Source organism: Giraffa tippelskirchi, chromosome 4, assembly GCF_054371585.1.
Source record: "Giraffa tippelskirchi isolate mGirTip1 chromosome 4, T2T-mGirTip1v1.2.pri, whole genome shotgun sequence".
NCBI classification, from domain to species: domain Eukaryota; kingdom Metazoa; phylum Chordata; class Mammalia; order Artiodactyla; family Giraffidae; genus Giraffa; species Giraffa tippelskirchi.
The window spans coordinates 85,656,666-85,683,077 of record NC_137278.1 but is presented as its reverse complement, the minus strand read 5'-3'; the positions used below and the strand labels follow the sequence as shown (position 1 = coordinate 85,683,077).

The 26,412-nt window shown below is 39.9% G+C and overlaps 1 long non-coding RNA gene across 1 annotated transcript; it reads right to left on the bottom strand.

Moving 5' to 3' along the window:
• Nucleotides 1-14,977: 14,977 nt before the first annotated feature.
• Nucleotides 14,978-17,597, bottom strand: LOC145545538 (uncharacterized). Its single transcript, XR_014082143.1, has 2 exons — nt 16,135-17,597; nt 14,978-15,026 (listed from the first exon to the last, which is right to left on the bottom strand). It is a non-coding gene; the product is annotated as an uncharacterized LOC145545538 (long non-coding RNA).
• Between the last annotated feature and the right edge of the window lie 8,815 nt (nt 17,598-26,412).

The following is a 26,412-nucleotide window of genomic DNA, read 5'->3' as shown; positions in this document are numbered from 1 at the left end:
GGGATACAGGCCCCAGATAGCAGAGGTGCATATCAAGGAAATGATTTCAGTAATCCCAGATTCTTACGTCTTCCCATACATAGAAAAGCACTGAATTCCTTGAGGTGTTGCCTCCTGGGCTTGAAGTCCTCAAAATTTCCACCAAATAAGACCTTAACTTTCAGGTTTTAAATATTTTTTAAGTCTACAGGTATAAAATAGAAACTTCCCATATAGGATCAGAAGAAGTAACATTGGGAAGACTGGCACCAGTGGCAGACATTACCCGAGAGATTCATCTGACAAGACACAACCAGAAACAGAATGGTCATTGGCCCTTTTTTTTCCCCCACAAGATTATGGGATGGACAGTGACAGTGGGGAATTGGTATAGAGAAGAATTGAGTCCATGTTGTACCTGTTTCTTTCACTTTAACTTTTTCTTCTCATTGCTTTTGTTCACTAAAAGGATACTGTCCATACATAATGGCTTGCCTTGGGGAACCCTATCCACTCTACCCCAGTGTTAAACCAAAATGCCTTTGTTTAAGAGCCCTGTCCACCTGTGGATGGCTACAAGAAGTAAGACATTAACACCTCCCTGTCCGGAGGCTAGCTATTCCAGGAGATGTTTTTAAGATTCATGGCCATTTAAACTTTAACTCCTCACCTCTCCCCAGCCCACTCCCCCCCACACACATCATTCTATAAAAGAATCTGGCATCCAGACCCAGATAAGATGGTTATTTTAGACATGAGTCTGCCATCTTGGGCAGCTGGCATTCCAAATAAAGTTGTATTCATTGCCTCAACATCTCATCTCCAATTAATTGGCCTGTTGTACAGTGAACAGAATGAGCTTGGACTTGGTAACAGATTTACAGAAGTCAGTTGTATTTGTTTACACTAACAGTATCAGAAAAGGAATGTGAAAAAAACAATGCCTTTCAAAATCACACCAAAAAAATGCTTAGGAATAAAGCTGACCAAGAAGGTTGAAGACTTATGCTGAGAACTATAAAACATTAACAAAGGAAATTGATGATTCAAAGAAATGGAAGGATACCCCATGCTCTTCTATTGGAAGAATTGATTAAAATGGCATACTACCCAAAGTAATCTACAGATTTAATGCTATCCCTATTAAATTACCCACGAAATTTTTCACTGAACTAGAATAATCCTAAAGTTTAGAGCCAAAAAGACCCAGAAATGCCACAGCAATCCTGTAGAAAAAGAACAAAGCAGCAGGTAAAACCCTCCAGACTTCAAATACTACTACAGAGGTACAGTAATCCAAACAGCATGGTACTGGCACAAAAACAGACATATAGTTCAATGGAACAGAATACAAAACCCAGAAATAACTCCAAGAATATACAATAGGAAGGACTCTACATTCAGTATCCTATGATAAACCATGGAAAATATTAAACAATAATGTGTATATATGTAAAACTGAATCACTTTGCTGTACAGCAGAAATTAACAAAACACCATAAATCAATGATACTCCAGTTTTGAAAAATAGGAGCACCTAAATATATAAAAATAGTAACAGGCATAAAAGAAGAAATTGATAGGAATACAATAATAAGAGAATTTAACACCTCACTGACAACAATCTTCCAGACAGAAAATCAGTAAGGCAGATATCCTAAATGACAACACACTTAGACTTAATTGGTATCTATAGAACAGTAGGTCCAAAAAAAGCAGAACACATGCTTTTCAAATGCACATGGAACTTTCTCTAGGATAGACCACAAACTAGGACACAAAATGCTCAACAACTAAAGAGGGTAGAAATTATTTCAAGAATCTTTTCTGACCACAATGGCATAAAACTGGAAATCAACCACAGGAAGAGAACCAAAAAAAAACAGCAACATGAAGATTAAACATTCTACTAAAAAACTAATGGCTCAAAGAGAAAATTAAAATTTTAAAACTAAACAAAACCCAACAAACCTCTAATCAGCTCTACCATGAAGAAAAGTGACAGGACTCAAATACTGAAATAAGAAATGAAAAAAGAGAAATAACTGATACTGCAGTAATACAAAAAAATACTATGAATACTATGAACAGTTATATGCCAACAAAATGGACAACCTGGAAGAAATGGACAAGTTTCTAGAAACATATAACCTGCCATAACTGAATCAAGAAGAAAGATAATTTGAACAGACTGATCACTAGATCTGAAATAGAATTGGTAATTTTAAAAAAGTTCCTGCAAACAAAAGTCCAGAACCAGATGGCTTCATTGGGGAATTCTACCAAACATACAAAGAAGAACTTATATCTATCCTTTTTGAACTCTTTCAAAGAATTGAAGAGGCATCACCATCACCTTGATACCAAAACCAGACAGAAACACTCCCCCAAAAAGATTATTGCAGGTCCATATCTTCATGAATATAGATGCAAAAATCCTCAATAAAACGTCAGCAAACCAAATCCAACAGTACATGTAAAGGATTATACACCATGATCAAATTGGATTCAACAAGATTGCAAAGATGGTTCAACACACGCAAAATCATTGAGATACACAACATCCGTGAGACAGACACCACATGTTCATCAATAGATGCAGAAAAACCATTTCATAAAATTCAACATCCATTCATGATAAAAACTCTCACCAAAGTGGGTACAGAAAAAATATGTCAATAAAAACTGTTTATGACAAACTCTAGCCAACATACTACTCAATGATGAAAAGCTGAAAGACTCCTGCTAAAATCTGAAATAAGACTAGGATGCCCACACTGTCACCACTTCTATTCAACATAGTAATGGAATTTCTAGACTTAGCAATCAAACAAGAAAAAGAAAAGATATCCAAATCAAAAGGGAAAAAGTAAAATTGTCATTATAGGCAGGTGACAAGATAATCTACATAGAAAACCCTAAAGACTCCACACAAAAAGTATTAGAACTGATAAATGAATTCAGTAAGGTAGCAGAACATAAGATTAGCATACAGAAATATGCTACATTTTACACTAATAAAACATCTGAGAAAGTTTTAAAAAACTCCACTTAAAATCACATCACACAGACACAGATACACACACACACACACACACACACACTGCTTAGGAATAAACTGACCAAATAGGTGAAAGACTTATATGCTGAGAACTATAAAACATTGATAAAGGAAACTGAAGATGATTCAAAAGAAATAGAAAGATATAGCATGTTCTTTAATTGAAAGAATATTGTTGAAATGGCTATATTACCCAAAGCAATCTACAGATTATTATGATCCCTATCAAATTACACATGACATTTTTCACAGAAATAGAATAATCCTAAAATTTGTATGGAACCACAAAGCCCCAGAATTTCCAAAGCAATCTAGAGAATAAAGAACAAAACTGGAGGCATAACCCTTCCAGACTTCAGAGAAAACTACAAAGCTACAGTAATCAAAACAGGACAGCATTGCATTAAAAACAAATAGATTAATGAAACAGAATAGAGAGCCCCCAAATTAAATCCTCACCTATACAGTCAACAAAGGAGGCAAGAATTGACAGTAGAGAAATTCTCTTCATCAAGTGGTGTTGGGAAAGCTGGACAGCCACATGTAAATCAATGAAGTTGAACACTTCCTCACATCATACACAAAAATAAACTCAAAACGGCTTAAAGACTTAAAGACATAACACCATACAACTAGAAGAGAAAAGCAGTAAAACATTCTCTGACATAAATCATAGCAGTATTTTCTTAGATCAGTCTCCCAAGACAAAAGAAATAAAAGCAAAATAAATAAATGAAACTTAATCAAACTTACAAGCTTTGCATAGCAAAGATTGGGAGAAATATTTGCAAACAATGTGACCAATAACAGTTCAATCTTTAAAACACAAAAACAGTTCATACAACTCAGTATCAAAAAAAACCCAAACAACCCAATCAAAAAATGGGCAGAAGTCCTAAACAGATATTTCTCCAAAGAAATATACAGATGGTAAATAGGCACATGAAAAGATGCTGAACATTGCTATTTACTAAAGAAAGGCAAATTAAAACTACAGTGATGTATTATCTCACACTGGTCTGAATGGCCATAACCCAAAAATGTACAAATGATAAATGCTGGATTGAGTGTAGAGAAAAGGGAACACTCCTACACTTTTATTGGGAATGTAAATCAGTACAACCAATATGGAATAATGGAATATTACTCATGAAAAAAATGAAATACTGCCATTTGCAGCAATATAGATGGACCTAGAGATTATACTAAGTAAGCCATACAGAGAAAGACAAATATCATATGATATTATTTATAAGTGGAATCTTTAAAAAATGATACAAATGAATTTATATATAAAACGAATAGGCTCACAGACATGGAAAACAAAATTATGATTACCAAAGGGAAAAGATGAAGGAGGGCTAAATTAGGGGTTTGGGATTAACATATATACACTACTATATATAAAATAACCAACAAAGACCTACTGTATAGCATAGGCAACCATACTCAACATTTTGTAATAACCTATAAGAGAAAAGAATCTGAAAAAGAATATATACATATGTATAACTGAATCACTTTGCTGTACACCTAAAACTAACACAACATTGTAAATCAACTGTATTTTGATTTTAAAAAAAGGACACTGAGGAACACTGCACTAGAATATGATCGCATGGGATGAACTGTAGACATGAGGCTGGCAAAGTAGTCTGAAGAAACAAGTTACAGTGTTCTGTGTTGCTCTGCTTTGTGGAAGACCGAAAACAGAAGACATGAATCGGAAAAGATTTTCGATGAACGATGAGAATTAGTTGTTCAAACATACGAATTTAAAATTACTATGGAATGTGTAAGTGAAGATATTAATATTAAATAGGCAGTTAGAAAGAAGCTTTGGAGAGCAGGAGAGAAGCTAAGATTCAAGTTGCAGGTTTTGGGAGTCCACCTAACATTTCACGTGGTAGAAGCACAGTTATAACATCACATAAGGGTACAGTTGACCACTGAACAATGAGGGGGTTTGGGCGTAACCCTTCTGGAAGCCAAAAATCCAAGTATAACTTATAATTGGTCCTCCAAATTTGCGATTCCTCCATATTTGCAGATGCACCCAACCACTGACTGTGTAGTACTGTAGTATTTACTACCGTAAATATATATAAGCAGACCCATGTGGTACCTGAGTTTTTTAAGGAACCTCCACACTATTCTACATAATGGCTGCACCAACTTACATTTCCATCAACAGTGTAGGAGAGTTCCCATTTCTCCACACCCACTCCAGGATTTATTATTTGTACACTTTTGGATAATACTGCTTGGGCTACTTTTTGATAAACATTCTGATAGGGAGAGATTTCTCCTTGTCCCCAAAAGCCTTATCTCTGCCTCTGTCTCCTCGTTTATCCTTACACACCTAAGATTTTTATCTAACTTATCTTTTTAATGAGTTTTACTATGAAAATACCTTTGTGCTTTCCTAAGTATAAATATTTAAATCACAAACTGCCCATCCTCACCCCACCCTTTTTGGATCATCGCAATCCATGGCAAATATTCCAGTTTCTTCCTCAATATGCTACGTTTTTCTTTTTTCCTCCCCCAATATCCTTTATAGACCTTGTTACTTCTATCCAGAATGCTCTGCCCTTCTCTGTGGCCAAGTGAATGCCTACTTACCCTTTAGGACTCAGCTCCAGTGACACTGTATCCATAAGGCTTTTTCCAACTTGTTTCAGTCAAAGCTATTATATATGTGCCTTTGCCTCTGCTTCCTTAGCTGTCCCCCCCATGTTACCATGCTGCTTTATACTCATTTTTCTTATGAGTTGGCAAACTCCATGTTTTAAAAGTTTATTTTTGTACATTCAGTTCAGTTCAGTCACTCATTCATGTCTGACTCTTCGCGACCCCATGGACCACAGCACATCAGGCCTCCCTGACCATCACCAACTCCTAGAGTTTACTCAAACTCATCTCCATTGAGTTGGTGATGCCATCCAACCATCTCATCCTCTGTCGTCCCCTTCTCCTCCTGCCTTCAATCTCTCCCAGCATCAGGGTCTTTTCAAATGAGTCAGCTCTTCGCATCAGGGGGCCAAAGTATTGGAGTTTCAGCCTCAGCATCAGTCCTTCCAATGAACACTCAGGACTGATTCCCTTTAGGATGGACTAGTTGGATCTCCTTGCAGTCCAAGGGACTCTCAAGAGTCTTCTCCAACACCACAGTTCAAAAGCATTAATTCTTTGGTGCTCAGCTTTCTCTATAGTCCAACTCTCACGTCCATACATGACTACTGGAAAAACCATAGCCTTGACAAGATGGACCTTTGTTGGTAAAGTAACATCTCTGCTTTTCAATATGCTGTCTAGGTTGGTCATAACTTGCCTTCCAAGGAGTAGGTGTCTTTTAATTTCATGGCTGCAATCACCATCTGCAGTGATTTTGGAGCCCCCAAAAATAAAATCAGCCACTGTTTCCACTGTTTCCCCATCTATTTGCCATGAAGTGATGGGACCAGATACCATGATCTTAGTTTCTTGAATGTTGAGCTTTAAGCCAACTTTTTCACTCTCCTGTTTCACTTCATCAAGAGGCTCTTTAGTTCTTCTTCACTTTCTGCCATAAGGGCGGTGTCATCTGCATATCTGAGGTTATTGATATTTCTCCCAGCAATCTTGATTCCAGCTTGTGCTTCCTCCAACCCAGTGTTTCTCATGATGTACTCTGCATATAAGTTAAATAAGCAAGGTGACAATATACAGCCTTGATGTACTCCTTTTCCTATTTGGAACCAGTCTGTGTTTTATACATTAGGCTTAATGAATGGTGCTTGTGCTCAGTCACTATGTCATGTCTGACTCTTTGGGACCCCGACTCTGTACCCCTCCGGGCCCCTGTTTGTCTGTGGGATTTTTCAGGCAGGAATACTGGAGTGAGTTGCCATTTCCTCCTCCAGGGGATCTTTCCAACCCAGGGATCAAACCCGTGTCTCTACATTGGCAGGAGGATTCTTTACCACTGAGCCACCAGGAAGCCCCTTTAGTGAATGACAGGCCCTTAGTAATGTTTTTTGAATTAATAAGAGACATTCTTAAGGGACAAACTCTGCACAAAAAGATTACTACTATTGGATTCCAAACTGCTGTGCCCTTCATACCAATGGTTGACAAGGCCAAGAGGGAATTGCTCCTGAGGAGTAAACTATTATTTAGATTTAGACCTTGAGAAAACAAGAGACTCTTCAGATGTTGGGAAATCCATTTTAACTTCACAACCTTTGTGAACCACTTGGGGCACTGATGAGGGTACTGTTGGGTAGTTTTGGTTGGGTGCTGTTGGGTACTTTTTCATCCCCCTACACTACTGGAGAATAATTTGTTGACCATAACAGTTATAACGCTTTTAACCCTGAAGGATTAAAAATAAAAAAAGAACAATCACCAAAAAACCCCGGGTTATGATCCAGCAATCCCACTCCTGGGCATTTATGAGAAAATATAAAAACTAAAAGATACATGCATCCCAATGTTCATAGCAGCATTATTTACAATAGCCAAGACTTAAAAATAAACTGAGTGTCCATCAACCAATGAGTGGATAAAGAAGATATGATATGTTATATACATATACAAACAAAATGGACTATTACTCAGCCATAAAAATGAAATATTGCCATTTGAAGCTAGGTGGATGGACCTAGAGGTTAACATACTAAGCGAAGTCAGAGAAAGATAAATATAATATGATATCACTTATATGTAGAATCTAAAACATACAAATAAACTTGTAGTACTTAAAAAACAGAAACAGACTCATAGAAAATGTTGTAGTTACAACAGGGGAGAGGGGAAGGTATAAACTAGGAGTATGGGTTTAAAAGAAATACATTATCATATATAAGAGAGATGAACAACAAGGATTTACTGTATAGTATAAGGAAATATATTCAATATCTTGTAATAACCTATAATGGAATCTGTAAAATACATATATAAGTGTAACTGAATCACTTCACTGTACACCTGAAACAGTACTGTATACCAACCATACTTCAAAAAAATTGTACAAAAAAATGGACAGAGGACCTGAATAGACATTTTTTCCAAAGAGGAAATGCAGATGGCCATGTGCCATCTTTTCAGGCACATAAAAAGATGCTCAACACTGCTAATCATCAGAGAAATCCAAATCAAAAGCACAATGAGGCATCACCTCATGTATTTCAGAGTGGCTTTCATCAAAAAGAATAAAAATAATAAATGTTGGTAAGGATCTGGATATTCTGTTGGTGGAAATGTAGTCAATTGTTGTAGCCACTGTGGAAAACTGTATGGATACAAATTAAAAAGAAAAAAACCCCAAACACTAATTCAAAAAGATATATGCACCAATGTTCATAGCAGCCTTTTATATAATGGCAAGGTAGGGACACAACCTGTGTCCACCAGCAGATGAATGGGTGAAGATGTGGGATGTATATACGTATATATACACATATATATATTCTCCAATGTATAATATATATTGGAGAAGGAAATGGCAACCCACTCCGGTAAACTTGCCTGGAAAATCCCATGGACGGAGGAGCCTGGTAGGTTACAGTTCAGGGGGTCACAAAGAGTCGGACACAACTGAGTGATAGGTTCTAGGTTCTAGAATATATATATATATATATATATATTATATATATATATATATATATATATGACACAATGGAATATGACTTAGGTGTAAAATAGAAATTGTGATATTTGCAACAATGTGGATGAACTTGGAGGTATCATGCTAAGTGAAATAAGTCAGACAGAGACTGTATGATATCACTTTCATGTGAAATCTAAAACTACAACAAACATGAATATAACAGAAAACCAGCCAACTCACAGACACACAGAACAAACCAGTGGTCACCAGTGAGGAGAGGGAAGTGGGGAGGGGGTTAAGAGGTACCAACTATTGTTTCTAAAATAATCCACAAGGATATATTGTTCTACACAGGGAAGACAGCCAATATTTTATAATCGCTATAGGGTATAACTTTAAAAAATTGTGAATCACTATACTGTACACCTAAAACTTAAATATTGTAAAACTATAACTCTAAAAAAGTTAAAATTTAAAAATAAGAAACGCAGATGTACAACGTATGTTTGCTACGACACAGACTGTTTTACTTAACATAAAATTCAAGTTAAATCATGTGTAAACTGGAATGGTTTTCCCATACCTCAATATGTCAAAATGTCTTCCATCAGTTCAAAACTTAAATATTATAAAACTAAACTTTAAAAAAATAGTTAAAATTTAAATAAGAAAAGCAGATGTACAATGTATGTTTGATAGGACACAAACAGGCTGTTTTACTTAGCATAAAATTTAAGTTAAATCATGTGTAAACCAGAATGACTTCCCAGTACCTCAGTACACCAAAATTTCTTCCATCAGTTGAAAACCCAAATACTTTAGAGGGCTGAGAAATCTGTACGTTTTTCTTTGGCACCTTATGGCCTCATTAAACCAAAAAGTTCTGAGTCAAAACTGTATTTTGGGAAAAGGTAGGGTGAACTGAGAGAGTAGCATTGACATATACACATTTTGTTGTTGTTGTTCAGTCGACCCAGTCACCCTGTCGCGTCTGACTCTTTGCAACCCCAAGGACTGCAGCACGCCAGGCCTGCCTGTCCCGCATCATCTCCCAAAGTCTGCCCAAGTAGTGGTAGTATATGTAAAATAGCTAGCTAGTGGGAAGCTGCTCTAGGAGCTCAGCTCGGTGCTCTGTGATGACCTAGACGGGGAGGATGGGGGGTCGGGGAGGGAGGCTCAAGAGGGAGGGGATGTATATCTACATACATCTGATTCATCTGTATATATGTATACATACATCTGTGGTATACAGCAGAAACTAACACGACACTGTGAAACAACCATACGCCAATTAAACAAACATACAAAAAACTCAAAAAAAGGAAAAAACACCCTGTGTTTTGGTCTGAGGTGTCCTTGTCTTACCAGCAATCAGAATATCATCCACATACCGGAGCAGGGCTCCCTCATTAAATGTCCCTCAAATCTCTTGCCAGGATTTTGCCAAATATTGTCAAGGAATTCGTAGAGCATTAAAGTGAAAGTCGCTCAGTCGTGTCTGACTCTTTACCAACCCATGAACTATACAGTCCATGGAATTCTCCAGGCCAGAATACTGGAGTGGGTAGCCTTTTCCTTCTCCAGGGGATCTTCCCAACCCAGGGTTCAAACCCAGGTCTCCCACATTGCAGGTGGATTCTTTACCAGCTCAGCCACGAGGGAAGTTCAAGAATACTGGAGTGGGTAGCTACCCCTTCTCCAGCGATCTTCCTGACCCAGGAATTGAACCAGAATTCTTAAGTACCTGCAATACTGTTTACCTTTTGTATCTAGACCTTTCCATTCAAAAGCAAACAACTCCTGGGATTCAAAACTGAAGGGTATACCCAATAAAAGGTAATGGGGGATTTCCTTCAAATCCAATATGAAAAACAAACAAAGATCTCTGAAGAGGGTAGTGAGCAGAGTGCATGGTTTAGCGACTACTGGATGAAATCTTCTAGAATTTGATTATTTGGTCTTGAGTCCTGCAGAAACTAATATTCATTTGTGCCTGGTTTCTGGACTGGAGTACTGTATTGCAAGGTGACCAGCAGGGGCATATTCAAACATATTCAAGGAAGTTGGTTAGCAGGGGTTAAACTCCAAGCTTTGCCTGCTCCTTTAAGTTTGGAATTTTTGCCCCAGAGTGAAGTATAACTTGCACAGACAGAGCCTCATTGCTCTCTCTGGTGCCCCACCTACCCACGCCTCTGGACTCATCTTCTGTAGTATCTCTTTGAGAGTGGTTGCTGACTGTTCTCTTTGTGGCTGGAGTAAGAGTCTGCAATGCATAAGCCTGCTCTGGTGATACTTTGATGTCCATTCATCCAGATGCAAATGTTAACTTGGCATTTAGTTAGTAAATCTCATCCCAGAAAGGGAATGGGGCATTCAGGCATGTATAGAAAGCAAGGTTTCAGATGGGTCTCCCCCTTTTGATGGTCTTGCAGATGGAAAAAAGGCTTTTGCAAGATTTATCTGGATACTCCAGTTACTGACAGTCACAGAAATATAGAAACCTGGGTATTTACTGGTAAAACCAAATAAGTGGTCCCCCAATGGATTGGATGGAGAAGGCAATGGCAACCCACTACAGTACTCTTGCCTGGAAAATCCCATGGACCATGGACGGAGGAGCCTGGTAGGCTGCAGTCCGTGGGGTCGCGAAGAGTCGGACATGACTGAGCAACTTCACCTTCACTTTTCACTTTCATGCATTGGAGAAGGAAATGGCAACCCACTCCAGTGTTCTTGCCTGGAGAATCCCAGGGACGGGGGAGCCTGATGGGCTGCCGTCTATGGGGTCGCACAGAGTCGGACACGACTGAAGCGACTTAGCAGCAGCAGCAATGGATTGAAAAGTGCAAAAATAGATTTTCCACTATCATAGTCACCTAGAGGGCCATATGAGAGACACTGATATACTCTATGGTATTTAAAGGAACCCCTGAGCCCTGCTGTCATTCCTGGTCACTTTCATTCTCATTTATGTGGGTGTCTGATGGCTTCCCCAGTGGCTCAGTAGTAAAGAATCTGCCTTCCATGCAGGAGACAAGGGTTCAATCCCTGGGTCAGGAAGATCCCCTGGAGGAGGGCATGGCAGTCCACTCTAGTATTCTTGCCTGGAGAATCCCATGGACAGAGGGTCCTCGAGGGCTACAGTCCCTGGGGTCACAATGAGTCAGACACAACTGAGTGACTAAACAACTGATGTGCTACCTGTTGTTTACCTTCAAGAATCTTATTTCAGGTGGGACAGTCTCTTTCCCAGGGTTCCTTCAGTTTGCTGAATATGCACTGCTCCTATGGGCACCCCACTCCAGTGGAAGTGAGGGGCTTGGGGCCTCCTACCTTTTACTAAGTCCCTTGTGGGGGTCCCTAATGGGATCTGGCTCTACCCTGTGTTAAGACAGCTGCAAACAGAGTAGCCTATTTTTCTCTTTTGCTCTTGAAACTGACGGCTGCCATTAAAAACTTTGCAGGAGACAGGCTGAAACCTGGGACCCTTTGCTGCTGTACTGACATCTGGACAAATGTCTCCTCCAGCAAAAAAAAAAACAGGGAAACTATAAGGGACTAAAAATTTCAACTGGAGCAAATTATAGGCAACAAGACATAAAAAGACCAAAAGAACCCAAATGCCTCTTCTGAAGAACCAGGAACAAAAGCAGGGTACAGCAAATGCCCCTTGCACACACCACCACCAAAGGCATGGGCAAACCACCCAAGCCACCCCTCCAACCTGACCCCTGGGCACACCCCTACCCTCATCCCATATAAAGAACCAGCTCACCTCTTCTTGAGGAGCAAGTAAAGGAACCTGTTATTTGTTTTTGCTCCCTGGAGCTGCAGCAGGAGTCCTAATAAAGCCTTGTCTCAATTTCTTCTCTGGCCTCTTATCAATTTATACTGATTAAGGAGGCTAAGAACCTAGTTGATAAAAGAGACACAAGCAGTCCTAAAACCCCTCCACCTTTTGCAGTTTCTTCTGTGTACGGGGGCTCTCTGGTGAACAAAAGTCATTAACCATATTGAAATTCTCTAGTTGCCAAGGAGAGGAGGACGAGAGGGTTGGATTGGGAGTTTGGGACCAGAAGATGCAAACTGTTACATATTGAATGGATATACAACAAGGTCCTACTGTATAGCACAAAGAACTATATTAAGTATCTTGTAATAAACCATAATGTAAAAGACAAAAATAAATTATCTGGCTTCAGGATCTAGATCTGTATATTGCCTATAGGATTTAAAGACTTTTCTAGAAATTCTGAAAGATCCTAGTTTTGTTTCTGTTTTACCTCCTGTACTTTATTAGGATCTGTTAACACAGCTACTCTTGCAGCAACCAATATGGGTTGCCAGGAGTTTCTTTATGAAGCCGTCCTGCCTTCGTCCTAGCTTTATCTAACACCATTATACAATCTTCTGAAGTGAGGAGAAGGTTATTTAATACATTTTGAACATTTGCCTAGGTTGGGTTGTGGTTTGCAAAAAAAAAAAAGTCAATGAAAAAAAATTTTTCCATTCTCTTTGGGTCACCTCTTGACATGTTCTTCCAATGAAATAAATCTAAAGCTGAAAAAGGGGAGTGGACCCAGGTCAATACCATCAGCTGCTCAGTCTGAGCATTCATGCTGACTTAATGGATACTGCCCCACCTGAGTTTGGGTAGCTCCCTAGCAGGTATGAGGGGACAAGACCACTCGTTCTCTCTCTTCAGAGACTAGGGTGGGAGTGGGGGATGCTGAGCCTGAGGCTCAGGGCCTGGCAGCAAAGGAGCAGCAGTAGCATCATGTAAGGTGGGAGGAGGAGCCTTCTGAGTGTTCAGCTGAGCTAACAAGCAAGTCATCTTTCTTTTCATTAGAATCAAGAAAAATAGGTTTGCCTTTCCTTCCTGTTGGATCATAACCTTATTTTCTTTGCACACATTTATTTTGATACAACATACAAGAGTGTACATTTCATCCCATTTTTCTCCCCATTTACAAAATACATCTAGTTGTAAAATTGTATTATAATTTAAGGGCTCATTTTCAGACCATTTTGCTCTGGAGGCTAAAAGCTATTGTGGCCATTCAGTGTTACCAAAAATACCATCTTTCTCTTTGCCCCAGATTTATAATTGAACCTTCCAGTTTTAGAGAATGCTGCAGAGAGGGCTGCAAGAGGAAACTGAATGACTGAATGAACATTTCCCACCTTGAAGGGGCTCTGCTTCCAGATATCACGGCAATGAAATCTTTCTAGAGGGTCCAGCCAAGGCTATTTATTCCCCAATAGCCAGGTCTTAACAATTCAAGCAGACACAAACCGACACGTAAAAACAAGCTGAAAACCAAAAACCAGAGCCCCAGACCTTTAACCCAGGTAATAAGTAGCTCAGCAGCTGTAATCTTTAATGCTGTCTGCCAAAATCCAGACAGAAACAAACTTTTCACCCAGTTGGGCCACCAACCCACTATCTAGTCAGAATTGCAGACATTCTAGAAACAGGTGTGATTCTTTAACGAAGTTACTCACACGAAGGACGCTTCCAAACGCGAACCCAGAAACCGTTTCTCTGCCGCAGGACGAAACTAAGCACTGAAGGTCCGCAGAAAGTCACCGGAGAAAGCCAGGGATGGTTCCAGAACTCATGGACGAGGCAGCTCCTCCAACTCAATCACAAACTCTTGGTACCAGCAAAGAGTGAGGAGCCATGGGTGAAAGGTCCCTGTGAACTTCCCTCCTGGACTTGCCCTCACCAAACCTATCACCAACCCAGTTTGTTTTGCACAGCAAGCCAAAACGTGCAGACACAGAGCTCTGCAGCAAAGGGGGCTTGATGGCAAGGCAGCCAAGCGAGGAGACTGGAGAACAAATCTCAAATCTGCCCCGCAGAAGGCAGAGGCTTAGCATATCTGACATAATGAACAAAGAATCAGAGAGCGTAGGGAGCATCACCAGCGTGGGGAGCAGCGATTGGGAAAAGGTGCGGCAATCATGGTCATCATCTTTCTGCGCAGGCCTAACTAAGCAACAACCCTCTGCACTCTCAGGCCATCAAGTGAACACTTGCGCATGCCTAGTTGAAGGATCAGTGGTCCCATCCTGTCTTAATCAGTTCAGCTGACTACAAGTTTCTGGAAAACACCTCTGGCAAGCAGCTTACTGTCAGGCTACTTGCCACTTGAAGGACATGCCGAGTGTTCTATGGCAACAATTAAAACGGCCTTGATTGATCAAGGCAGGTTACAGGTGAAATGGGTATAACTAATGCTTACCCTCATTTCATCACCAGCTTTCACCTGTCTTTGAGAGTGTGGGCCAGCCATCATTCGAGGTGTACCAGTTATCTTCCAAAGCATTTACGAAGAGGATTTTTCTTTTTTATAGAAGACTCTAGCAGAGTCGGGCATGACTGTGTGACTGAAACAACAAAAGCATAAGTAGAAAATGCTAGGCTTTCTTGTTGTGAACACAGAATCTTTAAAAGGACTCTGTGATTATCCTGATGCTTCCTATCCCTAGACTCTCCCCTCCACACACATATTTACATATGAATTCACTGAAGACTGCCCGAGAGTTTAGATTTATCCCCCCAAATGACTCTGAAGCCAGGCACACTCCCAATGTGGGCCTCAGACCAGATATGTTTCCTGAAAGAGCTTTAGAAATGCAGAGTCTCGGGCCTGCAAACAAGGTTCCCCAGATTATTCCTCTGCATAGTAAATATTTAGAAGCACTGTTTTAAAGAAGTGGGTTGTTTTGTTTGGCTGTGTATTGGAATCACTTGGGAAGCTTGAAAAACTGATGGCCCTATCGGCAGAAATTCTGAATTAATTGGCCTGGGGTGCTGTGGGATTCTTACTCTTAGAACTGTTATTCTTTGAGCGATGTTCCTTTGCTATGAAGTAGGGATAATGACACCTGCGCTTAATACTGCACAGGAGTGTAGAAGGGATCAAAATAAGATCATATAGGAAAAGCTTTAGAAAGATTCATTGTGTGCAGATAAGGAATGATTGATTACTCTTTGCCCCATGTCACTAAACACTTTAAAACCTCAACTCTTCTACATGATCCTTTTACTTCAGCAAAGAATTAGTCTGGGTTCCTTCTTCTCGCTTCCCTTCCCAGCTGCTTTCTTCCAAATCTGAGGCCTCCTTTGGATACACTTTCCCATCAGTGATAGCCATTAGCCACATGTGGATATTGAGGATTTAAAAAGTACTACAACTGAGGAATTGAGTTTTGAATTTTATCTGCTTTTAGTTAAATTTCAATAGCCACATGTGGCTAGTTGTGGGCAGTACAGAACTAGAGTCTGACCATTCACTGGCCCTCACACTTTGAGACGATCCATTCTCTCCCAATTCTCATCCTCAACCTGTGGTTTTCTAGTGAAACATGGGAAGAAAGCTATTTATGGCAAAGAAAACAATGTCCTTGAGGCTACAACTGCCCTCCAAAGCAGATTTACAATCAATGTTCAAGAAAAATAATAAATGAATGCACATAAGTCATCTTGCCTTACCTTCAGAGATCACTGCATACATTTCACTTCCTGCCATATGTAATCAATCATTTTTGGCACAACAGCAAAGAGTGGCAAGAGGAGGATTAGACTCCTGAGCCCTGTAGAAAGAGAGCCAGAGATTCTGCCAAGACAGAGAAAACTCCATCTCTAGCTCTTCTGGCCTCCATTGCCATAACTCAGGTGTTCTCCAAGTGTGAGCCCCAAACAGGGGCATTGGCATCACCTGGGAACTTGTTAGATATGCATATTCTTAGCTCTACCCCATACCTACTGGATCAAGAAACTCTGGGCTTGCAGCCAGCAATCTGTTTTAACAAGCCCTCCAGAAAATTCTGATGCATGATAGTTTGAGAAAGGCTGCTGTAAATAACCCATCTGTTGGGTGCCCACCAGGCTCCAGAAATCATGGGACTTCTTTCAGGAAGATGCCCTTCTATGCACACATATTGAGATAGGAGTTCAGTTTCATTCTCTTTTTCCTATTTTTCTTCCCCATTCCCCCATCTTTTTGTCAGTTAACTGGCCTAAACTTCATCCCTCCAAGTGGGCCCAAAATAAATACCTTTTTTTGCACCTCATCCAATAGGTGTTTTATTTACTGATGGTCTACTAGAGCACACCACTAATTATATTTCATACATTTCACATTTAATCGTCATAACAACCCTGTCACCTGAGTATCAAGAGGTGTTGCTGGAGCTGGCTATTACCAGCTCATGAGAACTAATTGTGTATGTTTATTCCCAACCCACTGGTGGCTGGAAATTGGCCATGCTGAGAGTATTTACACCACAGAAATTGGAAAATGGAGAGTGAATTGTTAAGCATTTACCAGTGTACCACTGAACGAGCCTTTCTTATAAAAGAGGGAAATAGGATCAAGGAAGCTGAGTTGGCCAAGATTGCATATATAGGAATTTTAACCCAGGTCCTGTAACTCCCAAACCACCCTGTTTTTGGTACAAGGCTCTCCTGGGGACACTTGAGTTTGCCTCAGTCAAATGGGAGTGGGAGGCATCCAGAAGGCACCGTAACCTTGTGTTGGGCAGAAAGGGCTTTAAAGGCTCAAACTGATACAATTCGGTGGGGGTAGAAGGGGAAATCTATTAGTTAGAAAACAATAAAGCCCTGCTTTTGAGGACAGCCTTAACTATTTTTCAAATCACTCCACTTTAAGAAGGGCTTTTATGCTTAAGTTTTTCTTGGCTTCTCTCTTAGAAAAACTGGCCACACTGACCTGCAGTGATCTCAAGTTTAACGGGAATGTGCTCTCCCATCCTCAGCAGGATCTGGAGACTCAGACAGGGATTTTGATAGGGATTGCACTGAAGGTGTAGATCAATTTGGAGAGCAAATTAATATTAAGTCTTCCAAACCACAACCATGAGACATCTTTCCATTTATTTAAATTTTTAATTTGTTTCAACAATTTTATGTAGCTTTTACAATGTAAACTGTATACTAATTTGTTAAATTATTCCTAAATATTTTATTATTTTTGATGATACTTAAATGGAATTGTTTTCTTAAGTTCAATTTCAGTTTACTTGTTGCTACTGCACAGAAACACAGTGTGTTTTACCTATTGATCTTATTGACCCCACTCCCAGCAAAGCATTTTCAGTCCCAGCACATCTGCATTAACCTTCCCTTTCTATGCTATCCCTTTCTGGTCTCCTTTTTCAAACCATAAACTTGCTATCTATTGATTCTTTGTTCTGTGTCAAGCCTGTCATCCAATTTTCATGAGATTATTACTCCATTTCCATGTTACAGATGAGGAACTGTCATTTGGAGAGGTCCCAGGTATCCACAAGAATATTACCCAGAATATCAGCTGTGTTCCCAGCCCATAGTCCCTTCCACCATGACTGAATTGCCCACAGTCTTGTATACTCTTGCTTAGAAGGAAAGCATACACTTCTTAGTTTACAGCAGGAAATTTAAATGGGTGTAGAGGAGATTCTCCTGCAGAATCCCTTGTTTAATCACTCAGTCATGTCCCACTCTTTGCGACCCCATGGACTTTAGCCCACCAGGCTCCTCTGTCCATGGGATTTCCCAGGCAAGGATACTGGAGTAAATTGCCATTTCCTTCTCTAGGGGATTTTCCCAACCTAGGGATTGAACCTGTGTCTCCTGAATTGGCAGATGGATTCTTTACCACTGAGCCACCAGGGAAGACCTTCAGAATTCCTTAGGACAAGTCTTCAATCAGACTCATGGTTACTTTGCATTAATGAGTCCCAGGTCACAAAGGCTGAAGCAGAAAGTCAGGCTCAAGAGTATATATCTTCTTCATTCATTCCTTCAATAAATATTTACTGAGTACTGGTATGTGCTGGGCAGCATATGAGGTGCGAGGATCCAGGAGCAATCTTATAAACAACATTCCTGTTTTCTTGGAAGTTCCATTCTAGTGAGGAGACAGTAATATCAAGTATAATGTCATGTTAGTGAAAACTCTCTACGGTTAGGTGGAGAGTGTTGGAGAGAGGCTATTTCCCATAACATTAAGAAAGGCGTATCCTGGAATTATATTTGAGCTAAGACCTCAGAGAAGTAAGGGCATGAAAAGCCTGCAGATATCTTGGGGAAGGAGCTCCTCTGTCTTAGAGGAAGTACAAAGAATGTGCGTTGGGGGAGTCTGGGGGACTTTCAGGCCAGCAAGGCCAGTGTGGCTACAGTGGAAGGAGCAGTCAGTGGAACAGTAGGTGATGATGGCTTTAGAGAGGCAAAGGGAATCTTATCCTGTGAGGATCTCAGGCCTGGGTAGGAAAGTGTTCCTACTTCCTAAGATTTTTTAAAAATTCTCCTTCAACCTTTAGGCATCTCAACTTTTCATCCCATTCCCAGACTCAATGTCCTTAAATGATGAATCATTTTCTGCTATTTGTTAGCAAACTCCTCTTCCTCTCTGAAGGGGTGATCCCTGCTGGTTCCTTCCCTTGTGGCTTTAATAGTTCCCTACAGGTTATTCTGAGCTATAAAAACCCTGGGGCCTCCTGCGGTACACACACAACAGGATGTCACGTTGCTCCTGAGCCGCAGGTGGAATGTCCTGCTCTTAGAAGAGAAAACAGCCCTTTCCTCTCACCCTTTGGAAACCCAGAGAGCAAGTGCAAGGGATGGGTCCTGGGAAACACACCCAGCAGGGTCCACTTCAGCCCCTTTCCTTTGAGACCCAGAAGTTCCTACCAGGTGGGATCCTTGAGGCGTTGTGTCCGTCTCCTCCACAGGTGGGCAAGGAGCAGAGGGAAAGCAGTTGAAAGGGGGAAATGGTTTGTATAGATTTTATCCACATAGAATTGGATGGGCACTAATTAGCCTCAGCTAAGATTTTAAGGGCCAAAGAAAATTGTCATTATTTCATCTCTCTAATAAACATGTGCTCAATGCTTATTTTACCTGGTACTGTGCTTGACCCTGGGAAGATAGACATGAATAACTTGTAGTGCTTGACCCCATAGCTAGCTCAGAAGAAGATGTGAGCCAAATTAACCGTGTTACAACAAGGTAAGTAATTCAGTGGAAGCTGGAACACAGTGCTGTGGAAACAAAGAGGACCCAACTGAGTCGGCCTGCTGTGCGGGTGGGGTGGGATGGGGCAGAAACTCGAGGCAGAAAATGAGATGATTGGAATTGTACTGGCTTTAAATTTCCCTAGGGAAAAGAAAGCAACATCGCAGCCACTTCACCTGCCCTTCTTTAGAGCTCTGAACTTGGAATCTTAGACTACCTTCCTGATCCTGATTCTGGCCAAATATGAGACCTTGAACAAGGCTCTGTACCTCTTGTAGCTTTGTTTATTTCATCAGTAAAATGAGCTCTGAGGTCCCTACCATGTCAAAACTTGTCTAATGCTTTGATTTCGAGAACAAGATAGCGGAGGAGTAGGTGGACATGGAGTACATCTTTCTTCACAGATACATAAGGAATACATCTTTAAAAATAGAAGTGCGTGCAGAACACCAGCTGAGAATGGACAGCAGTACCCGACCAGAGAAAAATAATATATAGACCCACTCAAAACTCGAAGGACGAAGGAACTAGGGGGGAAAACAGGAGTGTTAGTAGGACTGGACCTGCCCTCAGCAGGTGGAGGAACTGAAGCAGGGGTCTGATCCCCACATCGGGGCAATTATCTGAGTCAGAGGAGAAACATTTAAGGCTGGGAATGAAACATCTGATCTGTGGCAGCCTAAATGGAATGAGAATCAGACAGTCCTTGCCACAGCCATACATACCGCAGACAGGGATGCAAGTCTCCTGGAAGGCGCAGCAGCTAGAAGCTGGAATTTAGGGATCGTGGAGCAATCCCAGGGTAAGGGCTGCTGTTGACTGCGGAGAGATGGATCGAGGGGATATGAGGAGGAGATTGTTGTGCAAAATGCCTGTGGAGGAAAGCCAGGCAGCCGTGAAAGCAAGGCGATACTGCTGAGTCATGCGTAGGGGTTGGAGCCATCACCATAGCTTCTCTCTCCCCACATGCCAGCATTGGCAGCTGAACAGCAGAGAGGTTGTCCTGTCAAATACCTGATGCACTGAACTATAGAATAGGACCCCACCCAGGGTGCTCCTTTAAGTGACTATAGAATAGGACCCCACCCAGGGTGCTCCTTTAAGTGACCGATGCACCAAACTACAGAGTAGGACCCCATCTTTGATTTCCTTTTACCAAAATGCCTTCTGTTTCCCAGCCTGAGTTTCTATTATTGTAAGGTGTGAGCACATACAAGATTCCCTATTGGCTTAGAACACCTTAACCAATCTCAAGAAAAGTCGCTGGAAAGCTGGGTATTTGTATGCTCCATAGATGCATAAAAACAGGTGATGAGTGTTCTAACAATAGACAGGCATCCTGCAGATTAGAGCTTCAACATTTGGAAGACTTGACATGAAAAATATTGGTTAGATTCTAAACCCACAACTTTATGACAAAAAGTTTCAATTTTGCATTTGTCAATGTGAGAAAGAAAGAGCTTCTTTAAGTACAACTTAAAGAGTCAAATTTTTGAATGATTTTTAGAAGATTTAAACATTTTTAGCTATCTGTGCAAATTTTTCACTGAAGGTGATTGTTACAAAGTCTGAGAGATCAAAGTAAAAGTCTTGATAAGAATTGCAGGCAGTAATTTAAAAGATAAAACATGAAAGTTTGCAGCTGCAAGCTTAAGTTCCTCAGTGAAACTTTAAAAAAACATTTTATTAGGAATGGTTAGGAAAATTATTCTATACTTATTATCATACCTGCTACTTCATATTTTATCTTTCTTTAAATGAATACATGTATAATATAAAAAAATCTTAATGATTTTTTTTTCCATCATGCTCCACTTAGAGGCCTCAAATTTCCTCCCTCTTATACCAGAGTGCCAAATAAATACCTGTGAAATAGGCTTTTTTGCCATCATGTGAAAAACATTACGAAGCATGATTTCAGGGTATATTCTTGTAGATGGAAATGATCATTTTATTTAATGGTCATCCTTCACCCCACTGATTTGCTGTGATAACTCTGACACAGATCAAGTTCCCACTATGCATGGCTCTATTTCTGACCTCTCCATTCAATTCTATCACTTTGAGTTTATCTCTGTGTCTGTGCCATAGTGTTTTCATTACTATAGCTTTTTCTTAAAGCCTTCATTTTTGGTAAAGTCAATCTTCCACCTTTTGTTTTAGGAGTACGTTCACCTTTGCATTTTTTTTAATTAATAGACTTTATGAGCAGTTTTATGTTTATTGAAAAATCGAGAGGACGACATAGGGTTCCCATCCAGTGAACTAGTTAAGACCTCCAGTACAATATTGAGTTGTAGAATGGTGGGAGCAGGCATCCTGATATGAAAGAAAATCCTTTTAATATGATGTGTGCTATTTAATTTGATGTGTGCTTAACTGTTCTTGTGTATGTCTTTTATCTGGTGAATGTTCCTTCCTATTCCTAATTTGCTAGGGGCTTAATATGAATATACATGCTGAATTTTATTGAATTATTTTGCTGCTGAATAAAATATCCCTTTTGGTTTTGTTACCAACAGAAACCTCATGCAATTTAGGAATAAAACTCAGTCTGAAACCTGTCTGAACTGGCCTCTGTCAGGAGGAGTATTCAGTAGGTCATCCAAGAAACCCAGGTCCCATAGGATTCTAAAAATGTTCATTGATCGATTGAGATAATAAAATCTTTTATTATTCTCCCTTTAAGTAGGTAACGAAGTTAGCCAATTACTGGAAATTATAACTTGACTTCTCAAACTGTATACAACTCCAAGTACGTACCTTGGTGCAAAATTAAAAGCATGATTATATTGCATTTCCAGAGGGGCTTGTCTAGGAAGTCTTCAGTTCAGAGGCATAGAACAGCCAAATGTAGTGTCCTAACACCTAGGAGGCACAGAGTTACTTTATTTCCTCTAGCAGCATGTATCCTCCGTACACCATCCTCCAATCTATTCATATTAAAAATGAAAAAGCCAACAATATAGAGAAGAAGTAAGAAAGGGCAGAGTAAAAAACAGAAAGAGAATAGCAGTAACGAGATCTCCTAGGAAAAGAACACAGAGGTACTAGCATCAGAGCAAAGTGGATATTGTCCATCTAAGAGCCAGTGGAGACATTGCTATAATGTTAGTGTCAAGTGTTTGCACTAGAATCCATTAATTTTTCTTCTGTTGTTTATAGCATACAGTCAGCCCTTCATATCCACAGGTCCTGTATCCTAATATTCAAAAGTTTACTCCTCTGGGATATGGGACCCACAGATATGGAGGGCCGGTGGTCCTATGTCATATTATATAAAGTGTCTGTGCATCTGCCAAAGTCCTGGAATCAGTCCACTATGGATACAGAGGGACAACTGTACCAATATTCAGTGAAATATTTTCTTTTACTGTATGTATGAGTGTAACGTGGGCATTCTTTCACATTTATTTTCTTGTTTTATGTTTTGCACCAAATTCTTACTGACTCCTTTGGCTACTGTAAAGGAAATTATTATTAAGTACTCTGTTTTGCTAGTTGATTTGTATTAGTTTGGGTAAAAATTTATTCAAATTTATTTCATGTTGTCATTAACGCTTGGTTTCCAATATTTGTTGGAAGAGCGTATTGATATCCTTTTATACAGTATTCCATTTGGGATATGAGATTTCATTTACCAGTAAATTTGTTGTTTTATAGCCTACTCAGTACCAAATGTCACTGATATATTTCTTTTTAATTGTGTGAATGTATATTTTTTCAGTTTTAGTAGACTATTCATGCATAATCAAAATCAATAATTTTCATCTATTTCTATATATAGAATAGTGTGACTACAAAACCCTTTAAAAATCTTTTTAAAACAAGTGAGATGAAAACTGTTTCAATTTTTTCTCCCACATTCCCCTCCACCAAATTTTCTTGTAAAATTGGCGTATGTCTTCTGTCAGTAAACACAATGCATACTGACCTTTTATTGTGTGCCAACTTCTTGCTCAGGTCTTTACACCATTATGAATTATATAAGTCGAGCTTGCACAGCATTCTCTGGAGGTGGTTTGCAATTTTTTTTTTTTGGTCTGTTTGTTTTTTGTTTCTCATTTTTTAATTTTGGTCTGGGCCAGTTCCTGGAAGTCAGCTGCTCAAGCCTGTGGATATAAGCAAAGCCCGCTGTCTCCTCAGCCCTGACCCACTGGCACCTCTACAATGGATGACAAACCTGCAGGAGAAAGAAAACAGATCTGGGTGGTGCTTGTTTTTAGAGTCAAGGAATGACATCACTGCCAGCGATTATGACTTTGGACAAGCCAGTGTGTGGGCTTGGATTTACAGCACAGAAAGGTCAAGCTTTGGTTAACAGGGCACATCATTAGCACACAGAGAGCACTATATGTAGCTTAAAAATAGAAACATTAGCACTCTTATGAGCTTCGTGTAAACTGGATGGTGTTCATCAAGGCCAAAAAGTTTGCTTTATGTAAAACTTATATGATATGCTTAGGCCAATTTTTTTCTTTTATTCTAAATCTTGTGATAGCGTTTTTTTTTTTTTTTTCCCTCCAGTAGGCAAAGGCTCTTGCTGGGTTAAAAATCAATGAGTTGGGCTTTGGCCAATTCCCTGTTTTATTTCCATGGGCTCAAAATAGTCAGTCGGGGTCTTCCCTGGTGGTCCAGTGGTTAAGAATCTGCCTTGCAATGGAGGGGATATGGGTTTGGTCCCTAGTTGGGGAAATAAGATCCCGCATGCTATGGAACAACCAAGCCTGAGCATGCCAACTACAAAGCCTGCGTGCCCCAGCTGGAGAGCCTGTGCATCACAACAGAAGATCCCACGTGCTGCAACTGAGACTCAATGCAGCCAAATAAGTACATATTTTAAAAAATAGTCAGTCAGTGTAGAAGGTCACAATTAAAAGAGCACAGATAAAAAGATGACTTGGAAATGTCCAGTAGGGACCGAAAAGTGAATCAGTGCCGCTCATTCTCTGTAATGGTGTGTAAATGGAGTGAGCTAGGGAGAACAGGGCAGGGGATTGGGGTGTTACCAAGGCAAGGGCTCTAATGGGCCAGATTTTCTCCACATTGAGGACACTCTCAGAGTAAACTGGTTGCTATGGAAGCTTATGAATTACTTTAAAATCAGGAAAACATAATTGCTGGAAATAGAACTGCCATACGACCCAGCAATCCCACTGCTGGGCATACACACCGAGGAAACCAGAATTGAAAGAGACACATGTACCCCAGTGTTCGTCGCAGCACTGTTTACAATAGCCAGGACATGGAAGCAACCTAGATGTCCACCAGCAGATGAATGGATAAGAAAGCTGTGGTACATATACACAATGCAATATTACTCAGCCATTAAAAAGAATGCATTTGAATCAGTTCTAATGAGGTGGATGAAACTGGAGCCTATTATGCAGAGCGAAGTAAGTCAGAAAGAAAAACACCAATACAGTATATTAACGCATATATATGTAATTTAGAAAGATGGTAACAATGACCCTATATGTGAGATAGCAAAAGAGACACAGATGTAAAGAACAGACTGTTGGACTCTGGGAGAAGGTGAGGGTGGGATGCTTTGAAGAATAGCATTGAAACATGTATATTAACATATGTGAAATAGATCACCAGTCCAGGTTTGATGCATGAAGCAGGGTGCTCAGGGCTGGTGCACTGGGATGACCCTGAGAGATGGGATGGGGAGGGAGGTGGGAGGGAGGGTCAGGATGGGGAACACATGTGCACCCATGGCTGATTCATGTGAATGTATGGCAAAACCACCACAATACTGTAAAGTAATTAACCTCCAATTAAAATTAAAAAAAATAAAATTAAATCGGGAAAACATAATACAAATTTCATGGCAGGTTAGCACTGCAGTTTAGTCATCACTAAGCTTGAATGAATGGTATTTGGGTCTTTGCAATGGAAAACAGGGATTAACGATGGGCTTTGAACAATCTTGGTCTGAGAGCATCACCACTGGATGGCAGTAACAATCCTTGGATGCCCCCCGCCCCCCACCGCCACCCTTTTTCTTTCTTTCCCTTCTACTCATTAGCTGGTCCTTCTTGTCCACTTAAAAATGCCTTGCTTTTAGAGTTAACTTTTACCAGAACACCTAAATGTGATATGCTTGTGACTTACTAGGCTAAAGTTCAAAAATTTAAAAATAGAAAAAGGAAAGATAATTATGTGTATTACGGTCAAAACAGGATAAAGAAATCTGGATGCCAACAAAAGTCAGGCAATTTCTCCATCATTTAAAGTCAATATCCAGTCTCTATGTCATTTAAAATATCAAATTATCTCAAAAGTGATGGGATATTGTTTATACAAGGTGTCATAGGGACTTCAAACTTCTAAATGCTATAGAGAAAAATGGCCTCAAAAAAGAACACAGTAGTTATCTTTTTACTGGTTACCTTCAGAATTGAACAAAAGGTTATACAGTCCCTAGAGTGGACTTTCAAAATCAGACTCATGGGCATTCAAAAGTCTCCATTTCCAAAATTGAATTCGTTATCTTAACTTACAAGGTTACCTATTAACTCATTCATTTACTCAAATATTTGTTGAATACCTACAGACTGGGGCTGAGTACTGGAAATATAATAGTACCCAAGGGATTCTGAATCTCTTGGAATGGTTTTATGTCTGGTCATTTTACTTTGGTATTTTTTAATTTTGATATAAATTAAAACTTTCAGAAAAATTACAAGAAGTCTATAAGCTCCATAGTTTTTACCCAGGTTTTCCAAATATTTCCATTTTGTCCTA